This window comes from Drosophila tropicalis, unplaced genomic scaffold, assembly GCF_018151085.1.
Source record: "Drosophila tropicalis isolate 14030-0801.00 unplaced genomic scaffold, ASM1815108v1 contig_593, whole genome shotgun sequence".
NCBI lineage: Eukaryota > Metazoa > Arthropoda > Insecta > Diptera > Drosophilidae > Drosophila > Drosophila tropicalis.
The window spans coordinates 6645589-6650664 of NW_027173070.1; the positions used below are offsets into that span (position 1 = coordinate 6645589).

The following is a 5076-nucleotide window of genomic DNA, read 5'->3' on the forward strand; positions in this document are numbered from 1 at the left end:
GTTGAAGAGAATAGTTGGAGTATGGCTATGAAATTTACTAGTATGATAGGTTATTATATAAAACATCAGATCCTGAAATTTTAATTGGATCGCTAAAAAGAGAGCACACGTTACAGACAATATAATTCTGACTTTTTTGCTTTCTACTAAGTACCATGGGACGCATACGAAAAAAATGTTGTATGTATTTTAGTGCTATAAATTCCGTGCAGAAAGAAGCATTTCTTATTATGACATACAATCGCACAAATAATATGTAATTCCATTTGTTTGGTAAGAAGGTAAAAACAAATTTGCACATATGATATTCACCATAAATTTACTAAATAATTTTTCATTGCAGTTGGTCTATGCGTCCCCTTGTACTTAGTAGAAAGCAATGTTTAGTAGTTCACTAAGCAAGCCAGAATATTTCAAAACTAAACGTATGTCGAGTTCCCAGCCGAATTATTTATTCAATCATCATTGCTCAAACAGCAAACAACAGTAAAAAATCAAATAACTATTTAAATAAGTATCTACATAAATATTCAGTAAGTTTTGCAGCGATCACTAAGGACTAAACAGGGAAAAGAGTATTAACAATAACTTTATTCTGTTTAGCAATGTCAGACGCGGGGGCGGCAACAACACTAGCAGCAACAACCGACTCTGCCGCCGCAACGACTACAAAAAAAGTCTGGAGCAATGGGTATCCAATCAAGTGCCTGGCTGACTGCTGCTGCTGTTGCCATCTATACTGCTAGAGTTTTGTGGGTGAAGCTTAGGAAGAGTAATTCTACTAGAGATAAGGAAGGTGACAATGAGAACGAAATGGGCAACGAAGTGGATGCCGATGAAGGTTTCGCCAACTGGAAGCAGGATGACTTTATCCCTGTGGGATCCCAATCGAATGGGTTGATGACCACCCACAAATAAAGTGTTCAAAATGTTAATTTTGTTCAAAGGTAAGAACTTGTCTATTCGAAATGTACTGAGCATTGATCGATCATTTACAGGTGCTTCACTTATTTTGGAAACCTAAATTTGAAGTCGACTTTTCATAAGCATTACACATACAGTACACATTTAATACACCTACACATACACATACAAATTATTCTTGCGTTGTTGGTCAAGCGGTGTTATAATGCTCGTTAGTTCTGTGGGGGATCATCGAGTACTTATTCACATTTGTTATTCTGTTAAAGCAAATCCAAAAAGTTTCGAATAAATACAAATTTGTTGTAAATTACTCACTCAAAAACGCTTGTTATTTTATTTCTATAAGTTTTAATTCGAAATTCGAATTCGTACATCGATACATGCCTATATCGACCTAAGTCCCTGCCGTGAGTCATGAAACATGAATGACACAGCAGAAGGACAGGTCGGTGCTCAAATTTAGATGCATGAATTCATCCAAAAATAGCTTAATGCATGTTGTAAAACATAAGGTCCTTGCAGTTAGACTTTACTTTGGCGTCTAAGCTTTTTGCAAAGGGTTAGGTGAAGTTCTTGGGAATATCTGTTTAGACCACTAGCCGTTATATGACCGATCGGTCAATATAGTGATACTGGTAAGAAAAGAGTTGCTTATTTTAAGTTTCCAACACAAAATATAAGTCGAGACGACGATCAAAGAGAGAACGTGAGCGTGTGAGAATAGACCAGGGCCCGGTACTCACATGTAATGCGTGTAACCGAACGGCTGTCGAAGTGCTTTTCTTCTTTCGACGCTTTGTTGAGATCACACTGGAGAAAATTGATCGCTGCTTTGTTTTTTCTGATTCTCTTGCATCAGATTATCTGCTGTAGTCAAAATTTTGTTAATTTTCGTTTTGCGCAATGTAAAGCAACATACGCACACAAGCAAGTGCCCTAAAATAGACGATCAAAGAGGGATGACGAACGAATGAGAGATGACGACGAGAGAGTTGGATGCAAGGTCACGTCGAGTACCATAGACGGGTGCTATTAGTTGAGTGGCAAAGTCGGACACTAAAAGTCGGGCGCGAAAAGTCGAAGCGTCATAGAAATTGTTAGATTGTCATTTAACATCTTGTAATCTCTATTTAGTCGTATTTTCAAGTAATCCCACAACTTGTAAATAAAACCCCACATGTACACTTGTTCAGCATGACGAGACGAATTGATATTCCCGTGTTCGTTCGTCTTTTTATAGTCTATATAGGGTACAGAGCTGTAATTTTGCACGCAGGCTTCTAAATATTGCACTGGTTGTACAATTTAGATTCATCCGGCACGGATCAAGGTTATGAGACTGACATTTTTCGACTCGAACCACGAAATAGTCTTTCCAGTGGAGAAACAGTCTTTTCTAAAACCACTTAGTACTATTGCGCGTTAATTAGAATTGAGAGTCAAAAATTGCAGCTCGCATATACCATAACTGAAGGAGGTATAATTATACTCATCAGGGCCCGTAAACTTCAATTTTTTTTCATCAGAGGTGTTTTTTTATACCATGATATATTATTTCACAATAATATATTAATGTCGCCAAAATGTATGTAACAATCAGAAGGAAGCTTCTAAGACCCAATAAAGTTTATATATTCTTGATCAGGATCAAAAGCCGAGTCGATCTAGCCATGTCCGTCTGTCCATCCGCCCGTCCGTCCGTCCGTTTGTATGAACACGCAGATCTCGGAGGCTATAAGAGATAGAGCCAAAAAATTTGTTATGTAGACTCGTTTAGTATGTAAATGTATAAAGTTATTTTGGCCACGTCCCCAGATTTTACTTAATACTGTTTTTCTTATAAACTATAATAGCTAGAGACATCAACTTGGGTATATATTCTCGTTTAGTTAGCGCACAGAAACTAATTATTCAAATGTTTTGCCACGCCTCCTTCTTTTTCTTCATTTCGTAAATAAATCTTCGTACCAATATTAACTTAATATACGCGCAGATATTGGCTGTTTAAAAATGTTTAAAAAAAAACATTTTTCCCCGAAAACTGGCTTAGTAAGCGTGCAGATTAGAAATATTTAAATATTTTCCCAAGCGGACTAGAGACATGCAAAATATACCTACGTATTAATGTATTTTGTTAAGCGCTCCAAAAGGGCAGAATTGGCCGTAGGGTGGTGGCGGCGCTACAGTACAGGTAGCATATATATATTCTTGATCAGCATGAGAAGCTGAGTCGATATAGCAATGTCCTTCTGTCCGTCCGTTCGTCGGTGCGGATGCGTTTTACTTAGTATCTTAAGGGCTATTGGGATGAAACTTGTTATTTGAGCTACTAATAACCCGGGTAAGATAAAGAATGAAAATTTTCAGGACCGGACTACTACATCATATATTAGTAGAAGAAAAATAGTTGAAGAGAATAGTTGGAGTATGGCTATGAAATTTACTAGTATGATAGGTTATTATATAAAACATCAGATCCTGAAATTTTAATTGGATCGCTAAAAAGAGAGCACACGTTACAGACAATATAATTCTGACTTTTTTTGCTTTCTACTAAGTACCATGGGACGCATACGAAAAAAATGTTGTATGTATTTTAGTGCTATAAATTCCGTGCAGAAAGAAGCATTTCTTATTATGACATACAATCGCACAAATAATATGTAATTCCATTTGTTTGGTAAGAAGGTAAAAACAAATTTGCACATATGATATTCACCATAAATTTACTAAATAATTTTTCATTGCAGTTGGTCTATGCGTCCCCTTGTACTTAGTAGAAAGCAATGTTTAGTAGTTCACTAAGCAAGCCAGAATATTTCAAAACTAAACGTATGTCGAGTTCCCAGCCGAATTATTTATTCAATCATCATTGCTCAAACAGCAAACAACAGTAAAAAATCAAATAACTATTTAAATAAGTATCTACATAAATATTCAGTAAGTTTTGCAGCGATCACTAAGGACTAAACAGGGAAAAGAGTATTAACAATAACTTTATTCTGTTTAGCAATGTCAGACGCAAAAACAACACTAGCAACAACAACCGACTCTGCCGCCGCAACGACTACAAAAAAGTCTGGAGCAATGGGTATCCAATCAAGTGCCTGGCTGACTGCTGCTGCTGTTGCCATCTATACTGCTAGAGTTTTGTGGGTGAAGCTTAGGAAGAGTAATTCTACTAGAGATAAGGAAGGTGACAATGAGAACGAAATGGGCAACGAAGTGGATGCCGATGAAGGTTTCGCCAACTGGAAGCAGGATGACTTTATCCCTGTGGGATCCCAATCGAATGGGTTGATGACCACCCACAAATAAAGTGTTCAAAATGTTAATTTTGTTCAAAGGTAAGAACTTGTCTATTCGAAATGTACTGAGCATTGATCGATCATTTACAGGTGCTTCACTTATTTTGGAAACCTAAATTTGAAGTCGACTTTTCATAAGCATTACACATACAGTACACATTTAATACACCTACACATACACATACAAATTATTCTTGCGTTGTTGGTCAAGCGGTGTTATAATGCTCGTTAGTTCTGTGGGGGATCATCGAGTACTTATTCACATTTGTTATTCTGTTAAAGCAAATCCAAAAAGTTTCGAATAAATACAAATTTGTTGTAAATTACTCACTCAAAAACGCTTGTTATTTTATTTCTATAAGTTTTAATTCGAAATTCGAATTCATACATCGATACATGCCTATATCGACCTAAGTCCCTGATACCAAAGAGTACGACACTGTCCAAAATCCAAATTAGTCCGCTCTACTGTATGCATAAATTAGAGATGTGGGAAATACACTCCTTGGTCTCTCTTGCGACCGCATTGCAGACCGAGCTAAATAACTCTGAAGCAATAGATTGAACTTTCTTTACTTGCTTAGTTTCGGTAGTCCTAGCTATCGTGGGGTTAGAACTTTTCTCTTCGGTTTGGCGATGTAGCAGCGTCTGTTTCTTGTCCTGACAATATTTGCATCTATACTTATGCATCTACTGACATCTTAAAATAGCATAGTCAGGCCTAAAAGAACTTAAGCACATAAGTTTCTCTCACAGTGTTCTCTGAGAAGTCTGAGAAAATCATTAATGGTTGCAAATGTCCCATCACGGCTGTGGGAAACCAACTTTCATTGCGGCTCTGCGT

General features: G+C 37.0%; 2 long non-coding RNA genes across 6 annotated transcripts; both read left to right on the forward strand.

Moving 5' to 3' along the window:
- Positions 1 to 258: 258 nt before the first annotated feature.
- Positions 259 to 1246, forward strand: LOC137576863 (uncharacterized). Of its 3 annotated transcripts, none has more exons than XR_011032328.1 (4): positions 259 to 273; positions 344 to 533; positions 604 to 947; positions 999 to 1246. It is a non-coding gene; the product is annotated as an uncharacterized lncRNA (long non-coding RNA). The 3 variants fall into 3 exon arrangements; XR_011032327.1 differs by having other exon boundaries at positions 267 to 281; XR_011032329.1 differs by having other exon boundaries at positions 267 to 281; positions 1033 to 1246.
- A 2343-nt stretch (positions 1247 to 3589) lies between these two features.
- On the forward strand, positions 3590 to 4570 carry LOC137576710 (uncharacterized). Of its 3 annotated transcripts, none has more exons than XR_011032314.1 (4): positions 3590 to 3604; positions 3675 to 3864; positions 3935 to 4271; positions 4323 to 4570. It is a non-coding gene; the product is annotated as an uncharacterized lncRNA (long non-coding RNA). The 3 variants fall into 3 exon arrangements; XR_011032313.1 differs by having other exon boundaries at positions 3598 to 3612; XR_011032315.1 differs by having other exon boundaries at positions 3598 to 3612; positions 4357 to 4570.
- The last annotated feature ends 506 nt before the right edge of the window (positions 4571 to 5076 follow it).